At 37.0% G+C, this 26983-nt stretch overlaps 1 pseudogene; it reads left to right on the top strand.

The window, feature by feature from the left end:
• LOC125858925 (uncharacterized) overlaps nucleotides 1-20039 on the top strand; it is a 50381-nt pseudogene extending 30342 nt beyond the window's left edge.
• Nucleotides 20040-26983: the final 6944 nt, after the last annotated feature.

Here is a 26983-nt window from a genome sequence, read left to right as displayed (position 1 = left end):
TAAATAAAAGCAATTTAGCATTGATAATTCGCTATCTAATAGCCTAAACCAAATATGTGAGGGCTAATCTGGGGTCAAGGGTAAGGGTTAGTAAAGCATACACCTGTAATAACATGGAATCCGGTGTCTTTCCCACACCAAAAAGAGGTTATTCTACTTGCCAAGGTAAGGACCATATCATGTATCTTAGGTGGATCCACTAGCTATGTCTTTCCAAGACAAATCCTACTAGGACACGCAGTTAGGGAGAAAAATAATACTTCTAAAGCCCTAACCTCTACTAATGGGAGAGCCTCTCGGTGCTAAGTAAATACCAACGGGAAAGGCATAATCATAATCATATCAAAGTACTTGAAAAGGCACAATTAAGACTACCAATCCAATTATAATCCATAATAGAGTAGCTAATAGACACTTACCTTTCTAAGAATCTAAATCATGACTTCATTCATATGTGAGAAAACCTTTCACAAATTGTTGATACTTATATCAAAAGCATCCTTAGTTCATAAGTCATCCTTTTCATAAAACTTGCATAACTTTCATAATCATAATTTATAAGTTCATAAGCATGACTTGTAATTCATGTTCATAAAGTAGACATAGGCATGGGTCCATATGAAATTAATTGAAGATTGATATAATTCAATCAAATGATGCATACTAAGATTAAATAGAGAATTGAATCATAACAAATTGGACCCATGAAGAATAACATGAAACCCTAATATAATTTGGGTAAAATCAATTTAGGAAATTGAGATTCTTTTGGAACCTAATGGATGAAAGATATCCATTGGCAATTTTTCACATACGTTAATAGTTAAAGACAAAAAGAAATGAATAATGAGACCTTGAAGCTCTTGAAACCCTAACCTTCACCTTGAGTATTCTTGAGACAAAATTGGAGAAGAAGGCTTGCGGGATTTGGGAGAATTGAGTGAAAGAGGGGATTAGGGCTTAGTCTTAGAAGTAAAAACGGTTATAGGGGTAGGTATTGGGAAAAAATGACATAGTTTAGTGTTTAATTGGGTAGAAAAAGACCAAAACACCATTAATTAAAAACTGTCAGACTGGTAAACATTTTGGACCTATGATTCATAGGACTTTCTACGGACCTTCCTGGTCAATCGTAGAACCTGTTACTAGGGCTTAGTATTCTGAAAAATTCCTATGGTTCGTTGCAACAGACCATCGAAAATTGTACAGTCCGTAGACCCTCTTCCGTAGAGTCCAAGTTTAAGCAAAATTTCACCATGTCTGGATCACTTCTACCAATTCCTTCTACAATCTGTAGACCATATTACAACTCGTCATGTTCATTCATAGGTCAACTATTGGGACTTGAAATTTTCCAATTCCTTAAGGTTATTTCTACGACATCCTTCTATGGATTGTAGACCCTTCTATGGTCCATAGACTTGCCCCGTAGAAACTTGCATCAGATCAGTTTCCTGCAACTTTTCAACCAAAACTCAACTTCTAATTTTTGAGGTGTTACAATATCACCCCCCCTTTGAAAAATAAAAGATGGAGAGAAACCAACAATCAAACATGAATGTAAATTTTAGAAAAATGCACATAAACAAGAAGAATTCACTCCAAGCTAAATCATAACCAAAAAATCAAGTTTTCATGAACATACATGCATATGGAAACATGAGAATGACTAAAATGCGTGAATCTAAAAGAATGAACCATGATGAACTTATACCTCAAGCTAGAACGAGAGCGGAGGGACTTATATGAGGATACTTGGACATCATATGAGCTTCGGCTTTCCAAGTAGCACCCTTAACTAATTAGTTCCTCCAAAGACCTTTCATGAAAGCAACTTCTTTATTTCTCAATTTCTGAACTTAATGGTCTCAAATCTCAATCGAAACCTCTTCATACTAAGGACTTTTCTTAACTCCCAAACTTTCCATTGGCACTATCGACGTCGGATCTCCAACATACTTTTTCCACAAAAGAGACAAGGAATACCAGATGTAGCGATGCTAAGATGGTTGGTAACTCTAATTCATTAGCAAAATTTCCAATACTCCTCAAAATTAGATATGAGCCCACATATTGGGGACTAAGCTTTCCTTTCTTTTCAAATCTCATCACACCCTTTATGGGTGATATTTTCAAGTAAACCCAATCATAAACACCAAATTGAAGCTCTCTTCTTCTAACATCGACATAAGACTTATGTCGAATTTTGGTTGTTTTCCATCTTTGTCAAATAAGTCAAACCTTTTCCATAGCTTCATGCACTAACTCATGCATTATCAAAAAGACCTCACCAACTTCAAACCAACCAATAGGAGACATATGCCTCCTACCATAGAGAGTCTTTAATAGAGCTATTTGGATACTTGAGTGATAACTATTATTACATGAAAACACAATTAAAGGCAAATGATCATCTTAATTACCCTTGAAGTCAATCACGCAAGCTCTCAACATATCTTCCAAAGTTTGAATAGTATGCTCGGCTTACACATTGGTCTAAGGACGAAAAGTCATGCTAAGATTCACTTGAGTACTAAGACCCTTTAGGAACGACTTCAAAAACTGAGATTTAAATTGATTACCATGATCGGAGATAGTGGACATGGGAATTCCATGCAAGAATACCATTTCGTGAATATAAAGCTTGGCATGCTCTTCAACTGAAAGTAAGTTTTCACGGGAAAGAAACATGCCCACTTTGTCATTTTATCCACAATAACCCAAATCGAGTGAAACCTGCGACGAGTAAGAGGTAAACCCATATTGAAGTCCATATTCAATTTTTCCCACTTCCAAGTAGTAATGCTAATGTCTTGAGTCAAACCACCCGGTTTTAGATGCTCAAATTTCAGTTTTTGACAATTAGAACATTTAGCTACAGACTGTGCAGTATCGTTCTCCATCCCATTCAACCAATAGACCTAAAGAAAATCACAGTGCATCTAGATGGCTTCTGAGTGAATAGATAACCAAGAACTATGAGCTTTCATTAAAAATTGATTTCTCAACTCATCACCTTTTGGAACATATAACCGACCTTGGTATCAAAGGACACCATCTCCACCTTGGAAGAAAGCCTCAATGGATTTTTTATAAACCGACTTCTTAAAATCAGCCAATTCTTCTAGTAATGTATAATAGGGGCTGAAGTGAGTCTATCCTTTAACTCTTGGAAACTCTTCTCACGAGCTTCCAACAATAAAAATTTCACCTTCTTTTGAGTCAACTTCGTTAAAGGCAAGGCAATAGAGGAAAATCCTTCCACGAACCTTCTATATTAACCAGCCAAACCAAAGAAACACCGGATATCTGAAGCAGATGAAGGTTTAGGCCAATTCTTAACTGCCTCAGTCTTCTTAGGGTCAACTTGAATACCTTGATCAGTGACAATATGGCCAAGGAAAATAATAAGCCTCAATCAAAACTCATATTTGCTAAACTTAGCATACAATTCCCGATCCTTGAGAACTTGCAACACAATCCTTAAATGCTCAACATGATCATCCTCACTTCGTGAGTAAATCAATATATCATCAATAAACACAATCACCAATATGTCAAGATATTACTTGAAGACCCATTCATTAAGTCCATTAACACTGCCGGGGAATTAGTCAAACCAACGGACATAACCAAACTCATAGTGACCATACAAAGTTTGGAAAACCATCTTCAGAATGTCACTTTCCCTTACCTTTAATTGGTGATAACCCGACCAAAGGTCAATCTCGGAAAATAAACTCGCATCTTGGAGTTGATCAAACAAATCATTAATCCTTGGAATAGGATACTTATTATTTATGGTGATCTCATTCAATTGACGATAGTCAATGCACATACAAAGTGAACCATCCTTCTTTCGAACAAAAAACCTGGAGGACCTCATGGTGAGATACTCGGTCTAATAAAACCCTTATTCAATAAGTCTTTCAATTGATCCTTTAGTTCCTTAAGTTTTGTCAGAGCCATACCTTAATGAGGAAGAGAGATAGGCTGCGTATCTGAAAGTAGGTCAACACCAAAGTCTATTTCCCTTTTGGGAGGAATACTAGGATAATCATCAAGAAACACTTTTAGAAACTCATTCACAATCGGAAGTAACTCAAAAGTAGGGGTATTAGAGTCTGTATCTCTAACCTTAAAACAATGATAGATGCAACCCCTAGAAATCATTTGTAGCCTCTACGCAAGATATGAAATGACCCTTAGGCGCATAATTTCCCCCTTTCCATTTTAAGATAGGTTCGTTTAGAACTTGGAATGTGACCAATCGGGTCCTACAATCTATAGAATCATAACTAGAGTGAAGCCAATCCACCCCAATAATGACATCAAAGTCTAACCTATCAAGCTCTACTAAATCAACATGATTGACTCTATAAGAAACTGAAATCGGGCAATTTCTACAGGCTCGTTTAGCGACAACGAAACCACCAATGGGTATAGAGACAAACAAATACTAAAAGAATATTGGGACATAAATCAAATCTCATAACCACATAAGGAGTCAAAAAAAATAAAATATAGCACCCAGATCAAGCAAAGCATATACATCAAGATGAAATACTTTTAATTTACTAGTCACAACCTAGGGAACCCTCATGATCATGCCAAGTTTCAAGAGCGTAGAACCTGTTCTGACGAGGAGCACCCAAACCAGAACCAAGTTATTCTTGCCTAACATCTCTACCTTTAGTAGCGAGCAATGGACACTCTCATCTTGTGACCAGTGTTCCCACAACTATAACAACCATCAATACATGCTAAGCATTTTTATGAGTGACTCTTGCTAGACTTTTGGCAAGCGAGAATAGAAGATCCATTTCCACCACCTCCTTGAGGCTTAGGGTTAAAAACCTATCCTTGTTGAGCTTTGGATCTGTAACGCTAGAAAAACTTTGACTATAGAAATTTTACCAAAATTGAGAACGACCATGCCCATTGGACATCGAATGAGAAAAGTTACCATCACCAGTCTTTGACCTTTTTGACTTTCTAGACTTTTCTTTTAACGTCTCGTCTTCTATTTATGGGGGAATGCATCATCAAATGATAGATATTTATTTCTTTAACAAACATGGTGCTACGACACTCTTTGACCACCATTTCAGACAAACCCAACACAAACTTGCTACTTCTCGCCTTAGAGGCGACAACCATAGTTGGAGCACACTTAGACAATTGAATAAACTTCAAAGTGTACTCCTTCACACTCATATTTATTTGACGAAGATTAATGAACTCAAGCTTATTTTCTTCCCTCATCTCAAGGGGAAAGAAACAATCAACAAAGGCCCCTTTTGAAATTTTCCCAATCAAGAGGACCTGAATCAATATCCCTATCTTCCTTCTATTGCTTGAACCTAACATGAGCAACACGCTTGAGTTGCTACGCATCCAATTCTGCCTTTTACACCATTGATTCTCCTATAATTTCTACTATTTTATAAATCTCATCAACAAACTCTTGAGGATCCTTTTCAACTTTTGATCCATGAAACTCTGAAGGATTCCTCCTAGTGAAGTCCCTCACCCTTATTACCACCATACCTAAATTTTGGTTCAAGGGAGCCATGACCTTTTTATTTAGCTTGGGTTGTTATAGCTTGAAACAACACTTGGAAAGTAGCTTGAAATTTGGTAGACAGTTGCTCGGCTAAAGGATCGACCGACACTTGAGGAACCTCGGGATCTACATAATTACCCACATTCCTTATTACATTAGCTCTCTGAGGAGGTATATCCTGAAAAGCACTGGACAAGAGTTAGGAGAAAGACATTTATAAAGAAACTTTATTGCACGACTTTATAGTAGTGAAAGAAGTAAAGTTTCCTAAATGTCTTATTACCTCCTATTCATAAATGTGGGGTGCTTCACACTCATAAACAAGACTCTACTCGATGCAGCTTGTCAGCCATCCTAGAATCTGTCTAAAACCTGATGCTCTAAATACCAAGTTTGTCACGACCCAAAGTACACCCTGGATGTGACATGACAAATAGGATCCCGAGAGACCCTAAAAAACCCACTTGACATAATCATGTCATAATGAATTACAATTCAAGAGATATAAACAATTTAAGTCTAAAATCATATAATGACATAAAATAAAATCAACAGAGTACATTAGAAATATGCGGAATACTACTAAGTCTGACATAAGCCTTCTAGTATTATAGATGTGACTAGGATAAATATCTAAGTCATAAACATAATGCAAAACAAAAAAAGACAATAAAGCTAACTAAACTGACTATGGCTTTGCCCTCGAATCATAAAGACTCACCAATCCAAAGTGCTAGTAGAGCAATTGAAGCTGACCATGAGCGGGAAGAGGAACGTCGAACCCTATATTATGAGGTAATATAGGTAAAAATATGCATTAGTACTATGAATGTACTAAGTATAGGGAAACACATTGAAACGTAAATCATGATAACATGATGAATTAAGATATAATATCCAAGACCAAGTAAAACGTAATAAAAGTTTTAAAAGAGATCATAAATAATAAACAAGGTCAATGCATACTTATAACTATTTCAGAAGCTTTCATAAAACCTTTGAAGAAAACAAAGTTCAATTGAGGGATATTTACCATATAACCTACAAAGACTATGTGAGTTATAACATGGAATCCAATATCTTCCCCTCATAGAAAAGAGGTTGTCCTACTTGCCAAGGTAAAGACCATATCATCTATCTTAGGTGGATCCACTAGTTATGTCTTTCTAAGATTAATCTTACGGGGGCATGTAGCTAAGGATATTGCTTCAAGTGACCTATCCTCTACTAAGGGGAGAGTATCAATCTCAAGGTCCTCTCGATGCTAAGTAAATCCTAATGAAAAAGTCATAATAATAATCATATAAAAGTACGTGGAAAGACACAATTAAAACTACTAATCTAATCATAAGTCATAATAAAGTAGCTCCTTTCAAGACAATGATTTTATAAACATTCATAATAGACACTTACCTTTCTAAGAATCTATATCATGATTTTATTTATATGTGCGAAAAACTTTCACAAATTGTTGATACATATCTCAAAAGCATCCTTAGTTCATAAGTCATCCTTTTCATAAAACATGCATAACTTTAATAATAATAAATCATAAGTTCATAAGCAAGATTCATAATTCATGTTCATAAAAAAGAAATAGGCATAGGTTCATATGAAATCAATTGAAGAATCATGTAATTTAATAAAATCATGCAAAATAAGGTTGAATATAAACAATTGAATCATCACAAATTGGACCCATGAAGAATATCATGAAACACTAATAGAATTAGGTGAAATCAATTTAGGAGATTGAGAGTCTTTTGGAACCCAATGAACGAAAGGGATCGATAAGTGAATTCCCATATACCTTGATAATCAAAGCCTAAAAGTAATGGAGAATGAGACCTTGAAGCTCTTGAAGCCCTAACCTTCACTTTGAGAGTTCTTGAGAGAAAGTTGGATAAGAAGGCTTGAGGGATTTAAGAAAATTGAATGAAAGAGAGGATTCAAGCTTAGTCTTAGAGGTAAAAATTGTTATAGGGGTAGTTATAGGGCAAAACGATTTAGTTAGGGGTTAACGGGGTACGAAAAGACCAAATTAACCTTGATTAAAAATTGTTTGATAGGGTCTACGATTTGAACCTATGGTCTGTAGGACTTTGTATGGACCATCCTAGTCAACCGTAGAACCTGTTACCAGGGCTGAATATTCTTAACAATTCCTACTGGTCATTCCTACAGACTGTTGACAACTCTAAGGTCCGTAAACTCGCTTCCTTAGAGTCAATATTTAAGAAAAATTTCATCAAGTCTGGATGACTTTTATGAATCCCTCTAACGACCCATAGTCCATATTACGACTTATCCTATTCATTCATAAGTCAACTACTGAGACTAGACCCTTTCAAATTTCTCAAGATCATTTCTACGACGCCCTTCTATGGATGGTAGACCCTTCTTCGGGCCATAGACTTGATCCGTAGAAACAACCATCTGGTCAGTTCCTGCAACTTTTCAACCCAAACTCAACTTCCTACTTTTGAGATGTTACAATTTAAGTTCACTAAATTTTCATGATTACATTTTATTGCATGCATTCCCCATATTTAAATAAATCATAGTGCTAATGCATATTTGTTCCTATATTATCTCATAATATAGGGACTAACACTCCTCTTCTAGGACGTAGTTAGTATCGGGATCGCTTTGCAGCTTTGTGTTGATTGGTGAGTCCTAATGGTTTGAGGACTAGGCCATTGATGATTTATTGCTTTTATTTTCTTTCCTATTTCAGACTTGTATGTGGTTCATGGGTTACGTCTCAACCACTCCAATGATGTTAAAAAGGCTATGTCAGAAACAATTTAGATTTCCAAACTTATGTTTCGGTCTTATGCTCATGCCAGACTCCCTATATTATCTAGACTTTACTTTTGAGACTTCATGCTACTATGTTGTACTCTCTTGTGTATTATCTTTCTTTTCATCAGTCTTATGTCAAGTGTCATGTTTAGGGCCTCTCGGGGTCTTATTCGCCATGTCACATCTAGGATATACTTTGGGATGTGACAATATCTCAACACTATAAATAGAGATATCATTCACCATTTGTAGGATACACTTAATTAGAAGAAAAGTTCTCTATTCCATCTATATTTCTCGTATGTTTCTCTTTATACTTATATTGTTTTGATATTAACTTTATAATACTTAAAAGTTATTGTATATTAGCTGAAATCTATGACAGTATAGCTAAGTCATTCTACCATTATCATACTAGTCAAATTATTCTCTTTAAGCCTATTTTATATATATATATATATAAGTTAATTCTAGAGGTGAGTAATTTATTATTTTTATGAAGTAGTATGTAATATTTATATTTGATTCATTGCGAGAGAAGATAATGTAGATCGCTATCTTCATCTGAAACATGATATATTCTTTCTTCTTTCTCAATATTCAAATAAAATTTATTTTAAGTACTGTCCTTTAATATATATATATATATATATATATATATATATATAGTAGAACAAAAAAATAGGGGGTATCAGTGGTAAAATAAATGGAATAAAAAGTCAAGAACAAAATCAATCTAGCTTTGGACTGCTCTTACTAATTTGTTGTTAGCAATAGCATAAACTACACATGCATTCAACCACTTGATGATTTGTTTCTTTAAAATATTTTGTATAAGTGGATTTAGCCTATGCTGATTTTCGATACTAGGTTTACAGTCCGTCATGAGTTTGATCTTCCTGAGAGCATATGCCTGGTGGAATACCTATAATGTCAGCAATGAACCATCCAATGGCCCCCTTGAACAACTTCTTCACAGATGTTAATGCCTCCACTTTCCCTTTGTCTATATCTACAACTATAATAAACGACAATATATTATTGGTTCCCAAGAAAACATACCACGAATGAGAAGGAAGAGCCTTAAGCTCTTACTTTGGCGGTTCCATAGTGGATGGTCTCGCTGGTGGTGTTGCCCTATTTTTCAAGTCCAAGTCTAGATTTTCCGAAGCATAACTATTGGTCCCCAAACAAATAGGTGCACCAATCATCTCCTCATACTCAATAATGTCTTCCCCATCAAAATTCATGATCACGACAACAAGTGCTTCAACACCCAATCACTTCTCTATAGATACCTCCACTTGGGCCTCATCAACTAGATCAATCACTTAAACCACTTGGAAATCACTAGGGTGCTTCATCGACAGATGAACATTGAAAGTCACTTCTTCATTATTGAATGTAGAGTTCATATTTTTAGTTTACATATCAATCTACGCATACCAGTGGCAAGGAATGGTTGTCCCAATATTATAAGGACCTCGAAGTCAACCTCACAATAAGAAATCACGAAGACTTGTAGATTATCACGACTCAAAATAGACCCTAGATGTGACATGGTAAATAGGAACCCGAGAGGCCCAAAATAAGCCACTTGACATGAACATGACACTATGAATCACAATAAGGCAATATAAAAAGAATCATGAGCTATAAGAAGTCTAAATCATAATATATCAACATAACAGAGTCTCATATAACACTGAAAAATGTTGAAAAACATATTGACATAAGCCTTTACTAAACATAGATATGACTAGGACAAATCCTTAGCACACGAAATAAGTCTGAATAATGAAATGACCAAAAATAATAAAAGACTATAAATGTACATGTTATCGAACCATTAGGACTCACCTATCCAAAAGAAATGTTAAGCAATCCAATCTAGCCACGACCAGATGGAGGAACATCAGATCTTATAATATGAAAAACTATAGGCACATGAGTTATGTGTGTCAATACTTTGAATGTGTTATGTATGAGGAACTTTCTTAAATATAAACATGATAATATGAATATTTTAAACATGATAGTTACTACCAAGTAAAACACTAGTCAAAGCATAATAAGCAAAACCATCAATCATGGGACAAATTCAATGCAACATTTAAAGTCATGTGGAAACTTAAATCATAATCATTGAGGAAGTCATAAAACCTTTGAAGATTAAAATATTTCTTTCTGGAATGTTTACCATTAACCGACATACACCATGTGAGCTATAACTTGGAATCCAGTCTCTTTTCCACACTGGAAAGAGATGTCCTACTTTGCCAAGGTAAGAACCATAAACTTATAGCTTAGGTGGATCCACTAGCTAATTGCTTTCTATGAAAAGTCCTACGGGGTAAGGTAGTTATGGGATCAAGAGACTTCTACTAGAGACTCGACCTCTACTAACGAGATAACCTCCATCTCTAAGTCCTCTCGGTGCAAAGTAAAATTCCAAAGTAAAATAGAAATAGTCATATCATAATCATAATATTCGTAAAGGTAAGAATCTAGTAATACCAGTCTAAATCATAAACTTCATATCATAGAATAGTTCAAAACCATAATTTTATCAGTTGTTCATAAAGACACTTATATAAGCATTATGTTTCATAATAAGAATACTGTAATTAGGAAGCAAACTTTAATAATTTGATACTTCATCTAAAAACATCCTTTATTCATAAACTCCTCAATTTTATGAGGCATGCCTAATTTCATAATCATAGCATACGTATATAACATGGGTTCATATGAAATAAATTAGAAGACATGTAACTGAATCAAATCATGCATAATAATATCAAATAAATGCAAGTGAATCATAATTAATTGAACCCATGGAGAAAGACATGAAACCCTAAAAACGTTGGGTAGAATTCAAAGGAGAAATTGAGTTTCTTTTGGGACTCGACGGATGAAAAAGATCCATTGATAAGGTTCCCACATACCTTGGGTAAGGAAAGCCCTATAGATTGAAAAACAAACCTTTAACTTGAAGAAACCATAGAACCTTTCTTGAGCCTTGAGAGAGAATTTGAGAAAAAAACCTTTGAGAAAATTTTGAGGGTTAAGATTAAATGGGAGGGAATGGGTAGATTTTGAAGGGTAAAAGTAATTATTGGACTTATTTATAAAGTTAAAACGACATAGTATAGGTATAGTAAGGACAGGAAATGACTCAAATGACCTTGAAATAAAACTATTGAACAGTCTCTACAGTCCGTGCAACTTTATACGGACCGTACTGGTCGTCCATAGAACCACGTACTAGGGACCAACTTTATGATGAAAACCACGAGACCCTTCCAATGGGTAGTGGAGCTTTCTACAACTAGTAGGGATTCTTTGTAGAACCCAATGACCAAAAATTCTTCATGTACAAAATATTTCCCACTATTCTGATCTATGGCACGTGCAAGCTTTAATAGGCCGTATAAACCTTCTGTAAAACCTAAGGTACCAAATACACCAAATCCGAATTCACCTTTTATAGGCACTTCCTACGACATATCAACTCTTCTACGGACCGTCTTCTTGGTTCATAGGAACTCCTCGGACTTTACATTTTCCAACTTTTCACAATTCATTCCAAGGCTGCCTTTTACGGACCGTAGAACATTCTACATACCGTAGTCAAGCCTGTATAAACAGGTACAAACAACTTTTTCTGAAACTTTCTTTCCAAACTTAACTTACCAATTTCCAAGGGTTTACAAAATCTCCCCACGGGAACAATCGTCCTCTAATGGGACTCAAGCTAGCATGAATAGAGTAGGGAAAGAGATCTAATAGCCAACATAAATGTAAATCACATCAAAATGCACAAAAACAAGGAGAAATCACTTGAAGATAAACCATAACTCAAAAAATCAAGTTTTCATGAACATGAATACATGTGGAAACATGAGAATAACTAAAAGGCGTGCATCTGAAAGAGTGATCATGAGGGACTCAATACCTTAAGCTAAAACAAGATCAGAGGGACATGAATGAGGCAACTTGGACATCATATCGACTTCAGCCTCCCAAATAGCACTTCAACTAATTGATTCTTCCAAAGAACCTTCACGGAAACAACTTCTTTGTTTCTAAACTTCTGTACTTGACGATCCAGGATTTCAATAGGAACCTTTTCATAAGAAAGACTTTCTTCACTCCAACACTTTCCTATGGTACAATAGATGTAAGATCACCAACACACTTATTCAGCAACAAAACATGCATCACCGGATACACTGATGCCAAATTAGACGGGAAATCTAATTTATAGGCAACCTTGCCAAAATACCTAAAATTTAGATATGGGACTAAGCTTTCCTTTCTTTCCAAATCTTATCACGCCTTTCATGGGTGAGATTTTCATGTAAACCTAATCATTTAAATCGAATTAAGGCTCTCTCCTCTAACATCGGCATACGACTTTTGTCAACTTTGAGCCATTTCTATATTTCTCTAATAAGTCGAACCTTTTCCATATCCTAATGCACTAACTCAGGCCCTATCAAATATACCTAACCAACTTCAAACCAACCAATAAGAGACTTACACCTCCTACTGTAGAGAGCCTCGAATGGAGCCATTTGGATACTTGTGTGATAACTATATTATAATAATCATACTCAATCACATACAAGTGATCATCTCAACTATCTGTGAAATCAATCACACATGCTCTCAACATATCCTCCTAAGTCTAAATATTATGCTTGACTTGACTGTTGATCTAAGGATGAAAATTCATACTGAGCTTCACTTGAGTACCAAGACCTTTCTGAACAAACCAAAAAATTTAGAGGTAAATTGGGTACCTCGATTGGAGATAATGGATAAACACACCACATGAAACCTCACCATTTGCCAAATATAAAGCTTAGCATAGTCTTTTGCTGAAAATAAAGTCATCACCAAAAGAAAATGAGACGACTTAGTCATTTGGTCCACAATAACCCAAATCAAATCAAACAATCAACGAGTATGAGGTAAAACTATAATGAAGTCCATATTCAAATTTTCCCACTTCCAAGTAGTAATGCTAATATCTTTAGTCAAACCTCCCAATTTTGTTGTTCAACTTTCACTTATTAACAATAGGACACTTAGCAAGAAATTTTGTAGTATCTTTATTCATCATGTTCAACCAATAGACCTCCCACAAATCAAGGTACATGATGGTGGCTCCCAGGTGAATTGAATATTGAGAACTATAAGCTTTCAATAAAAAATGTTGCCTCAACTCATAAACATTTGGGACACATAATTGACCTTGGTAAAACGCATACCATCTCTCTCTTGGGAGAAAACCTCAATGTCTTTTTCGTAAACTGCTTTCTTCAACTCAATATGGTCAGATCCAGATCTTTCTTAGCTTTCACATAAAAAACAAGAAACAATTGTGAGCAGTTCTGAATTATGATACCACCATTCTCGTAATCAACTAAGCGAACACCCAATTGAGCATGCACTAAATCTTTCTTGCCATCCTCAACATGAGAAATACTATTTATGAACAATCGACTAAGAACATCGGCAACCATAGTTGCTTTACCCATATGATAAACTATGAGTGGTAGATATGCAGTCATTTGAGGTCCATTTAGATCAATAATTAGTGTCCTCAATGTCTAATTTTGTCCTATTCATATGAAATGTTGATGAGTTGTGATGCGCTCAAATTACACTTTCCTAAAGAAGTATAAGTGATCGTTATCAAGTAAAGAACCCAACTTGGAGGTTGGGGTCGATCCCACAAGGAATATGGTTCAGCCTTAAACTTAACTTACAATTATATTCGTTTAGTCAAACTATTTCTGAAAACAAGTAAGTAAAAAGGGGGGGGGGGGTATTTGTGAAACAAATAACCGATTGTTGATCAAGTATCAAGTGAGCAAGACTCAAGCTTTGTTGTTATCAATAAGAGAGATAAACTAGGGTGTATGTGTTCCCCATAAGCTCTTAACGCGGTAATCCTAATAATAGTATTCCTTTCCTAGTGTTTTACATGAAAAGTTGGTAAGTTAGGTATCCCTAAGTGATTGGTCCTCCAAATCGGGAATTTCACCCCGCACCTTGGTCCGGCTACGTGTGTATAATTTACTAACCTTTACCTTTACCTCAGATTAGACATCACATCAATGTATGGGATAGTTGTCACCCTCGCACTAATTGACATTAGACTATTAGTTAATATCACTCTAAATCTCTGTTGATAAATTCTTTTCTTATTAACTACCTCATTGGTCCGACAAGTAGCAATTCTAACACGTGCACTCATTAAAAAGATTTCTAAGAAAAAGAATTACCAATACATGCATCAACACTATTCAAGAATTACTTAGTTATTATTCATACGTTGTTAATTGCTCATGTTTCCCACAACCCTAGTTGTGGATTTAGTTACTCATGCTTGAAAGAACACAATTCATATTTTTAGAAGAAGAATTCATGAACTTATGTATTGAGTAGAAGAAACCCGTAATCTCCAATGGAAATTCAAAGCAAAAATCTTATAAACCGAAATTAGGAAATAAAATTTGCAAAGTTTGCAGGTTTATTCCCAAGAAAATACCAAGAACTAAAAGTATACAATGGTGTCTAACCCCCAAAATTAAGGTTTACACACCCTATTTACAGAAAAACATGTCCTAAACAAAAAGGAAACAAAATAAGGAAATAAACTTTTTGAACGCGACTTTGATCGACGACTCGACCTATGGACCTTGGGTCAACCTATGGTCTGTAGGTCCCCTTTGTAGCTTAATAGTTAGACTTTTTCTACAAGGCCTGGAAACTTCAACTCCCAGTTCATCATTAACGGACGAGCAGGATAGACCGTAGGTTGACCTACGGTCCATGAGTCCTCTTCCATGGCTCCACAGTTAGGATTTTCATCAGGTACTGGAACTTCAACTCTCTGAACCCCTTGTACGGACGTGCAGGACGACCTACGGTCCATAGGTTGCTTCGTTGTTCCACACTTGGTCAGACTCCTTGATGCTTCATTCTATGCTCACCATCTACGAACCGTCATAGGACCTACAGTCCGTAGGTCCCTCCGTGGGTGGCCAATTTTGTAGATTTTCAGCTGTCATCTCACTTTACCACGTCTAAGCCTATTTCCTGCAAACATGATACAAAACACATTATTTCTAATACAAAATGGCCTTAGATACATACAACTCTTAAGTGAAATGTATTTAAAATATCATAAACTCACGGTATATCAACATCCTCAACTTAAACATGTTATTTGTCCTCAAGCGACACACAAACACTCTAAACGACACTTGTGTAGAAGCAGACATACAAACTCAAGCAATCACATAGCCATTTCAATCCATTCCATTTTCTTAGTGCAAATCTTTTCAATTAGACTCAACAAGCTAACTCAAGATATGACAGAGATCGACCAATAGACACACACCATACACTTTTTCACAATCACCAAGGTACCAACTCTCCCACAATGTAACTAGTGCCTTCATTTCAAACAAAATCCTTTACACACAGAAGATATGAATTTTGAGTTTTAGGATTCATTCAACACTTACTCTGAGAAGTGATTTCAAGTACAGTTAGTGCTCAATACCATATGCTTGCCCTTATTTTCACTGGTTAGACTCTCCAAACTAGTTGCTAGGATCACTATAGGACTTTCTTAGCTTGTAACGTAGGTTCAGGGTCAGGTGTGGTACGTTTGGATACCTTTTAGTGACTTTCTGCCCTCCTTGACATTATATTGGCTTTTTACCTCTTTTCTCAACCTATTTTTAACATCCTTTCATTTTACTTTCTTTCCCTTGACTCCTTTCATCATGGATGTGACTTTTAACTTTGTGGCTCTTATTTTTCACTTTCTTCTTTTTCTTTCACTTTATTTTTCTTTATTTTTCAGCACTTTTATTAGGCATCTTTTTGCTTCTTTTGCACAAAGTCACATTCTCTTCTATCTCTTCTTTTTCTTTTTTCAACACAAAACTCTTTTCATACCCTTTTTTCTTTTGGTTTCCTCTTTCATAGCCACCCTCAACTTATGAATTTTACATTAGTTGAGGTGCACAATATCCGAAGTCAGACCAGGGCCAAGATTGAGGTAACTTTTGCATTAGCCACCCTCAACTTAGGCTTTTGGCCTAAGTCAAGGTGCACATGTCCAAGGAGGGACCAGGGCCAAAACACTTATTTTAGGGATGGTGAGTTAGGTGAATAAAAAAATGGTCTACTTTAGGCTGAAATATTTGGATCAAAGGGAATATTGATTTCATTTGGTTGGATCACTTTAGGCTTAAGTCGACTAATTTGAACAAGGGCCAATGATCACTTCCGAACTCCTAGCCTAGATCATATTAGCAGGACCAACGGGGCAAGTTCTAGATTGGCACATACTATCTGAACATTCAACTTTTCTCACACACTCTTGGCACATTGTTTCATTATCAGATTACCCAATTTAAGTTTTAGCTTAAGTCATGAGGTCACATCGGTTCTTATCATGTCACTTTGACATCCAACACATTCAACTCATCAACACTATAGATCTAGCACAATTCAACATTTTTGGGAAAGGATCATTTTTCTCATGCTTTTCATGCCATCATGCTTTCATTTTTATACTTACTACTACACATTCATTCCTAAACATACTGGTTCAACATAAATTAAAACAGTTTTTTGGGGGAAAAGAACACAGGAAAGAAAACCCCAAGAGAGGATTATAAGTTGGGTTACTCAGACCCTATCACTCACAATCCATTTACCCTAGCTCCAACAAAATAAAGTGCGATTGTCCCCAATGCACAAAAATTATAAAGCAAAGGATCATGTGAAGCAAACCTGTGGCGCATATGCGCCGAAGACCACTCAAGTAGCGGGTGGGTCCGGTTTCCCAGAGCCTACTAGATCAACACTCGAAACACCCTCAGTGGCGCTCCCATCTACTATCCCAACACTCTCAGTAGTGCTCACACCAACTCTCTCAGCACCCTTAGTAGTGCTTACACTGCCAAATGGGCCAACACCTATCTGTTAGAAAAATTTGAGGACTTATCTGGGATCTACGGATGCGATCCATGATCCGTGGATTGACCAACGAACCGTCGATAGGGTCCGTAGACCACTGCACAACTATTTTTCTATAGATTTTGCCTTTTGTCCTTGCACACGTAGCAACCATTAGGACTTTCTTTTTAGATTTTCTGGACATTTTTTAGACACGAACCCTATTCGATATTTAGCCAACACTAATACAAAAATAAGACACCTATCTAAAGAGCTACCAGAATCAAAATAAAAGAAGAAAACTCTTATATCGAAAAGAAAAACCTATAGTTGGCTAGATTGTACATCTTGTGTTGCCTCCCAAGCAGCGCTTGATTTAACTTGGCGGCACGACGCTGGCCCTTTGATTACTCAGACTTCATCAAGATAATAGGCCTCAATCACTTCTTGCACACTCTCCAATGACCCATTGTAGACTTTGATCCTTTGCTCGTTCACCTTGAACCTTATTCCCTCCTTGTTCTTAAGCTCAACTACTCCATGTGGGGACACTTGTGTCAGTTTGAATGGTCCGATCCAACTTGAATATGCCAGAAACCAGTGCAACCTTAATTTAAACAACAACACCAGATCCCCAGGAGCTAGTTTGCACTTTTATGTCTTTTGATCTTGGTGCATTTTCTCTGTGCACAAGGCTGCACCTAACTTCTCATTACTAGACTTCAACACCTTTTTCGAAAATGTGTATAATTTACTAACCCTCACCTTTACCTGAGATTAGACATCACATCAATGTATGGCTCAGTTTTCACCCTCGCACCAATTGACATTAGACTATTAGATAGTATCACACTAAATCTCTATTGATAATTCTTTTCTTATTAACTACCTCCTTTGGTTCGGCAAGTAGCAACAATGCGAGTTCTAACGCGTGCAATCGTTAAAAAGACTTCTAAGCGAAAGAATTACCAATACATGCATCAACACTATTCAAGAATTACTTAGTTATTATTCATACGTTGTTAATTACTCATGGTTCCCACAACCCTAGTTGTGGATTTAGTTACTTATGTTTGAAAGAACACAATTCATATTTTTGGAAGAAGAATTCATGAACTTACATATTGAGTAGGAAAAACTTGTAATCTCCAATTGAAATTCAAAGGAAAAATCTTATAAACCAAAATTAAGAAATCAAATTGCCAAAGTTTGCAAGATAATTCCCAAGAAAATAACAAGAACTAAAAGTATACAATGGTGTCTAACCCCCAAAAATGAGGTTTACATACCCTATTTAAAGAAAAACATGTCCTAAACAAAAATGAAACAAAGTAAGGAAATAAACTTTCTGGACTCGGCTTTGATCGACGACTCGACTTACAGACCGTGGGTCCTACGGTTCGTAGGTCCCCTCCATAACTCAACACTTAGACTTTTTCTGCATGGACTGGAACGTTCAACTCCCAGTTCATAAATGACGGACGTGTGGGGTCCTTTTTCGTGGCTTCACAGTTAGGATTTTCATCAGGTACTAGAACTTAAACTTTCTGAACCCCTTCTACGGACGTGCAAAATGGCCCGTAGGTCGACCTATGGTCCATAGGTTGCTTCGTTGTTCCATACTTGGTCAGACTTCCCTGATGCTCCCTTCTACGCTCACCATCTACGAACCGTGATAGGACCTACGGTCCGTAGGTCCCTCCGTGGGTGGCCAATTCTGCCAATTTTCAGTTGTCATCTCACTTTACCACGTCCAAGCCTATATCCTGCAAACATGATACAAAACACATTATTTCTAATACAAAATGTCTCTAGACACACACAAATCTTAAGTGAAATGTATTAAAAATACTGCAAATTCACGGTATATCAACATGCAACTATGAAGTCTAATGTATAAGACAAAGATTGATGTTTGAAAGAATGACAAAAAATGCAAAAGAAGTTCTAATTATACATTTTGATCGCCAACTGAGAAGGGCAGATCGTCTAGTGAGCATGACCTCGCCTAAATTGACAGTGCATAACACTTGTGTCTATTAAAACAGGTCGACAATCTCCAACTCTGAAGGCGATACGCCAAATGTGAAAGTTGAACTTGCCAATCGTCGCAAAAAATGATAGTGCAAGGAGAAAAATTGAATGCTCGAAAGGTGAACCAAGGTGGTACTCAGTGATTCGCTGAATGTGAAAGGCTGACTCAACCGAGCTCGCTGACTGAGGTTCAAACACCTTAAGCCTAGAGCATGAAAAGGCGAGCTGAAGCACAAGAGGTGGTTCGTTGAACGAGCTCAACGAGCCAGACTAATGTGTGAGTCGAGTATTTAGACTTATTTAGGGCTTAATATCTAGAGTTTTAGTGTCCTCAATATCTATTTTATGCTCTAAACTGATGTTTAAATGCAAATTTGCAGCAATGAAGGAAAAAGAGCAAGGCAAAGACATTACTGGGCAAAAAAGAGCAAAAAATCTGAAAAAGTTTAAAACAAGCAAGGTTGATGATCGCCAATACCACTCGGCTAGTAACTCGCCAAAAGTTACAGCAGGCCAGCCTAGGAAAAAAGCCAACTCAGCGAAGAAAGTGACGTTTTGGCAAAGCGTAGACTGGATAGGAGATGAAAATCCTAATTGCCTAAACTCACAGAAGAGAAGTGGTGAAGACTCAAGCGAATAAGGTGATGGAAAGGAGCATTGGGTGCGTCACCGACCTGATCGGCGAAGCACGACTTATTCTGTCGAATAACTCCGAAGCAAAAAATTTGGGAATGTATAAATGGAGTTTTGAAAAAAAAAGGAGTCCCCTCACATTTTAATACTGGGTTTTTGATCTAAAACACTCTGAACGTTGGTTGTAGTTTTTTTGAGTAGGAATTTAGTGTTGGTTTTGTTTTGGAACTGATTTTGAGCATTGTGCAAACTTGCAATCTGTTACCCAAACTAATGGAGAATATAGTTGGTAAAATTTTCTTGCTTTTTATGATGTTTAGCTAAAACCCCCATTCTTAGGGGTGTGATTATGTGATTAAATATTTTACTTAGTTTATGGGTGTTAGTATTTACTGATTTAATTGTTGATTTGAAGTGGGTTCAATTGATAGTTGAGTTTTAATTGATGAATTGTAGTTGCAAATACAGTTCTAGTGTAGCATTCTAGGCTTTCTTGAGAAAGATATTTTAGAATTAAAGCTACCAATTGATGATTGTAGTTATTGTGGATTCATCTTGAGAAAGTGGGTATGAATTCAATCCTACTAATCTAGCTCAATAGAGTATATTAATTGAGGTTTTGGGTTGTTCATATTTGTTATGCTTGTCTAGGTTCGAGAACTCACTTGATTTGTAATAGTTGATTGAGAAATAGTTGTGACACCTAAAGACTAGCTTACCCATTAAGCTTTAGCGACTATTAGTAAGTGATAATCACCCATATAGAGAAATTGTCGTTAAATCAATAACACTTCCAAGGATCCCTCTCTACTTGATTACCCTGTGTGTTCGTAGGTGTTAATTGTTCACTCTAATGCCCTCAATTGACATTAAATTTCAAACCCCTGCCATTTACTTTAATTGCTTCGAAAATGTTTACTTTTACAAATGATTAGAACACTCCTTTCACTTCGTAATCGAATTCTTTACCGTACCGCTCCCTATGGGATCAATCCCAACTCTCCGTTGGGTTTATACTTCATTGAGACTTCCTAAACTTAGAATCGGATGAAGTGTAGTTGAGCGTTATCATAATGTCGCTGAATAAGATGCGCATTGGGTTTTGGGCCAAGTTTTTAGAAACTATGAATATCCCAAAGGAGAGAGCAAATGAAGTTCGGCAATGAAGAAAGAGAGAGAAATATTTTGAGTTTTGCGAGAGAATATATAACCTTTTTGAAGAACACTTTTTAGCTGTTGGGGCTTTTCAACTTTGCTCTTGAATTTGTTAAATTGAAGTTGAATCTAAAGTGAGTTTACTTGTAATTGCTTAATTTCTTATTACCCGTGTCTGCTTTAATGGAAGGTATATTTTCTTTGCTTTTTGTGATAGGTGGCTAAAACCCCAAGGTCTAGGGGTGCAATTATGGGATTGGGTGTTTATTTAATGTAGTTGGTTGTCACCACCCAAGGGTATCCCCTAGACGTAACAAGGCTAATAGAACCCCGAAAGGAACCATGTAAGCCACTTAGCATATCATAACACAAGTAAAGAACAATAAAGAGTAAAACAAAGTTTCAAGTCCAGAATTTTCATAAAGGAAAGCAGCAGTCTAGACTCGTCTCAATTAGCCATCTATTAATCTTTGAATCAAATAGGGTCACAATCCTTACAACATAATCCGAAAGTCTAACACAATGAAAAAAAGGGACTACAAAGATATCATCCGTCCTCTAACCATGAGGAATCACCACAAGTAAGGAGAATAGTCAAACCCAAGCTTGAACCAAATGAAGATCACCTCAAACACAGGACCCTACACTTGTGGAAAATGTTAAAAAATATAGGTTAGTACAAAAATGCACTAAGTATGATAGCCATGCATAAAAATCTTGAAAATATGCTAAAAAGGGACATTTTGGTTGAATGCATGCAATTTAATAAGTTAAAGCATCATTTGAAGATAATCGAAAAGCATAAGTCATAAGCATAATCAACTCATAAATCATCATATCATAAAAGGAACATATCATACATACCCTCAAAGCATACTTTTACAATGCATGAATAAGATCCCATAATCCTACCCATACTAACTAAAGCTCCTTCAGTATCTATAGTTCATAACTCATCTTCTTGTTCATACTATCATAATAGGGGGAAAATCCTTAACCGATATAGACCATGTGAGCTTATCATGGAATCTGGTGTCTACCCCACACCAAAAAAGGGTTGTCCTACTTGCCTAAGGTAGAATCATACTCTTAGCTTAGGTGGATCCACTAGCTAAAGACCTATGAGGGCACATAGTTATGGGATAAGGAGATTGTTTCTAGAAGCCCAGACTCAACTATGGTAGAAGATTTCCATCTCATGAGATACATACTTTGGGAACCCAGACTCAACTAGCGTATAAGGAACCCATTTGGAAAGCCGGACTCAACTAGCGTATAAGCTTCCATCTCATATTCATATCCACTCGGTGATAAGCATTAATTCCCATATATTGCATATTAAGTCTTGACTTAATTTCATACTCATGGAAGAATGTCTTGACACTCAATCCAATATAAATCATACTAGAGCTCATAGATTCAATAGGTGAGAATAGCCTTTCAACCTTAGAATCATCATATTGTGAGAAAACCTTTAACATCATATCATAGTCATACATATATGTGTACATGAGGATAACCTCCAACAACACAACAACTAGATCATAATTATATTCACTTTACTCTGAAAGTGTTCTTAAATCATGTACATAAATCTCATAATCATGCATAATTCACATATTTTGCCCTTCAAGGACCATAGATTATATTCCACCAACACATCTAGAATTACTACATTAGACATGGATGATAACATAATTCAAGTAGTTTAATTATGACATGCATAATTCTATCATATTCTACTTGCATCAATCAATACCCACACTTTGAGATCCAAATTGGGAAAATAAGGAAATTCATGGATTCTTGAGGAATTCAACTTAAAACCATATAAAATCATCAATATATCCATAATAATACATAATGCAATCATTAAAGATTTTTTAAAAAGGAATCAATGAGATTGAAATCAAACCCTAGCTTTTGGGATTTCTAGCTTTGAAATTGGAGTTTTTGAATGGGCTCTATGAGTGAAGGCTACCCATGGATGAAGAGCTACCATACGTTGGTGAATAATACCCACTAAATTGAGTAGAAAATATTGATCTTTCAACCCTAGCTTCACCTTTCTTCTTTTTCTCCCTTGGAGTTCTAGAGAGATAATATTTGGGGAAAGGTTGGTTTTTGATTTGGGATTTAGAATTTATGATTTGGATGAGTTAGTTTAGGGGGTCTGAAATCCCTTCATAGGTGTTTAAAAATAGACTAAAACGACATCACTTAATATTTAATTAAAAAGGAAAACCCCAAAAGACCCCTAGAGTCAACTGCCAAAAGGTAGTTTCAGTGACCACCCACAACCCCAATGCCATGGTCCGAGGATGGACCCACATGGCATGCTGGTGGTCCGTGGGTTTGGTTCTGGGGCTTCATTTTTTAGGCTTGACCTACGCCCCTCACCCATGGGGCATGGCCTGACCCACGAGGCGTGGGTGCCCTCTGTGGATCATTGATGAGGCAGTTTCTATGTGTCTTCCTCAAGGACCCATGGTTGGTTCTTGGGGTTTGTACCTTGACGCTCTAACATAAAACCCTATATTTTTAGGTATGGGGAGGTACGTTTACGACTCTAACCCTCATGTTAAGATCTAGTTTAGTCTACTAGTTTCTAGAATATTACATTGGTATTGTATTATGCTCCGTTTTACTAGCCAACTTGGGCATAATGATGACATCGGTAACTTGCACGATGTGAATGAAGATCAGTTGGGAAGTGCGGGTGCTATTCAGTTGCATTCGGTTGTAGGCAATGTGGTGTTTCATGTGACTAGCACTATGTTGTAGTTGTTTTAAATGAAGGGTCTATTTGGAGGTTTAGCTATTGAGGATCTTCATGATCACATATGAAACTTTATGGATGTGTGTGGGCCATTTGCTTTCAAGAACATCACTCAGGAGTCGGTCAAACTTCGGCTGTTTCCTTTTCTCCAATGGGGGAGGCAACGAAGTGCTTGACTGATTTACCAAAGGATTCGATCACTTCTTGGGAGGAACAAACTGATGCGCTTTATGTAAGGTTTTTCCCTCCCTCGAAGATGGTGACTTTGAGAGATAACATTCAAAACATTAAGTGAGTGGATGGCGAACCAATTCACGAGACATGGCTAAGATTTCAGAAGTTGCTGCTCCAATGCCCAACTCATGGACTCCCGAACAATGTGTTGCTACAATACTTCTACTGGAGTCTAGATTCAGTCAACAAGGGTGTGGCTGACCAGCTTGTTCGAGGAGGAATCATGCAACAACCATTTGAAATAACATCCACTCTTCTTGATGAAATGACAAAGATCAACCATGCTTAGTACACTAGAGAGGATCAAGTGTCTCCTTTAAACTTCAGTATGACAAAGGAACAAATGGAAAAGGACCAAGAGTGAGATGAAAACATTGCCAAAATGATGACCCAAATAGATCTATTATCAAAACATGTCATGGGAAGTGGTTCCAAAGTTGTGAAAACAGTCAGAATTTATAGAGTGAATCCCGATGCAGCGCAATTTGAAGCGATGTACAATGAGGAAGTAAAATTCCTAGCAAATCAGGAAGGAGGTTTCCGCCTGAACTATCCAAGGTTGGTTGGGAACCAAGGTTGGAATAGGAATCACGATGACGATTGGAGAGACCCAGATAGGGAATGGTGTGACCGTGGTATGAATTGGAGAGAATGGGATGGTGACAAAGTGCGATATGTACCTCCCTATGATCGTCAAAAGCCAAAAGAGAAAATGGCTGATCCTGGAAATTTCTGCACTGAAGATATGCTTGCACGCATTCTACACAAAGTGTAAGGATCGGACAAAGTGCTAAAGGAAATAAAAGATAATGTCTCAACTCTGAACCAAACAGTTAAGTCACATTCAGTATCGATTAAGTACCTCGAAGCACAAATGGGTCAAATCTTGACTCATTTAAACCCAAGATCAAAAGCAAGTTTACCGAGGGATACATGGTCAACCCAAAGAATGAAGTTTGAAAGAATCTATTCATCGTGCCATGACGTTAAATAAGACACTTTTTGGGAGGCAACCCAAAGTTTTTGTTTTTAATGTTGTTGTTTAAATAACGGGCGTTCGATGTATAGGTTGAAATTTTGAAGTTTTGGAAAAAAAGGCAATTAGGCGAGCTTAGGTACCCATCGGCGACCAGCTGAACTGGTCCGCGAGGCCGATCTGGATCACCATTTTTTATCAACCAAAAGACTGGATTTCTATAAAATTTGGTGGGAAAAAGCACCATTCAGCGCATTACCGAATTGTCGGCGACATAAATTGGTGATGCCGATTTAGGCGCGAACTGAAGGGTCAAAAATTGATCTTAACCGTTTTGAATTTAAATTTCCATTTCTTTTCATATTTTCCAACTTTTACACTCGTTCACTCCATTTATCAATTATATTTTTGCTCGTTATTTCTGAGTGGGGATCAATTACTTGGGGGGAATCTTATGCGTTCACTTCCGTACTCGCTAGCCTAGCATTTCTCTATCTACTTTTGAGGTTGGTGTCCCAAAATTGGCTTAGTTTTTAGTAGTTTTTGATGCATGCTCATAATATTGTTGAATTGAATGCTTAATCTTGTATTATTCGTTAATTGTAAGTATAGGCTACTTTTGTTTCATGTTTGTGTTTGTGTTTGTGTTTATCCCTTGGTTGTTGAGTTTCCATGTTTTAAATTGATTGAATTCGTGGGTGTGTGTTATTTGCGTCTTGGGTATGTTATGGGTGAAGTCTAAGTAACCCGAATTGTAACGATCGACTGATTTTGCCCAATGATAGAGCGGGTGATGTCATTCTTAAGGGAAAAAGACGTCGATTGGCCAATTTTGGATAATTCGGGGGAAGTCTGAGTACCCCAAGATCATTTTTCGTATGGGTCTGGGCTTTATTGCATAGAATAGTACGTTAATTTCATTATCGTGGGCTATGGGCTGAAAATTGAAGGTCGGGGTCAAAATCTGGCACGAAGGACTATTCAACGAGCTTAGTTGACCTCGCCGACTGGCTCGGCGGTTCAACAAGTGAATCCTTGATCGCCTTTTTATTCTTCATATTTGATGATTTTATTCTGTAACATTTGGCGATATGCCTGAGCTCACTGAGATCACTCGGTGACTCGTCGAATGTCTGTTAGATCGCCCTTTCCTATCCTAAATTCTAGAAAATATTCAGTAACATTCGGCGAGCTACTTTTATTTTGCCAAATGGTGTCGGCGAATCGTTGAAAGTCCCTGCACCTCGCCGACTTGTGCTGATATCCGAGGAATTTTGTTCTGGAACTTTCGGTGAGCTCGATCTAGCTCACCGAATGTGTTCGGCTATTCGCTGAACCAGCCGGTGAGTTTTCCTGCAGGTTTTTATACTTTGAGATTTTTTGAACTATTTCTCATGTATTGGTTTATTCCATATTATTTTGCAGGTATGGCCAGACCCAATGTGCCAGGAAGAAATGAACTACCCCAAAAGAGAACATGGGCAATAGTAATCAATGAGGGTGCTGCTCCCTCACAAGCTACACATGAAAGACTTCTTCCGATAGGGGGAAGGGCAAAGGCAAGGGAAAGGGACCTGTTTAATCCCAATAAAGCAGAGGCTAGCTCTGAGAGTATGGGTATCTACGATATCAACCTCACCACCTCAGAGTCTGACGGTGAGAGCAACTCGGGGTCTAGATTGCCAGTCTCCGTATCTGAGCCGGAGGATGACTAGACCTTGCAGAGGAGGAGAGCTGAGTTGCGCTGTAAGGCGCTACATGATCCAGCCAGGATACCAGTGACTCCTACACCTCCTCTACCTCCAGC

This window comes from Solanum stenotomum, chromosome 3, assembly GCF_019186545.1.
Source record: "Solanum stenotomum isolate F172 chromosome 3, ASM1918654v1, whole genome shotgun sequence".
In the NCBI taxonomy this organism is placed as follows: Eukaryota; Viridiplantae; Streptophyta; class Magnoliopsida; order Solanales; family Solanaceae; genus Solanum; species Solanum stenotomum.
The sequence above is the reverse complement of the archived record's forward strand: the minus strand, read 5'-3'. Positions and strand labels throughout refer to the sequence as shown.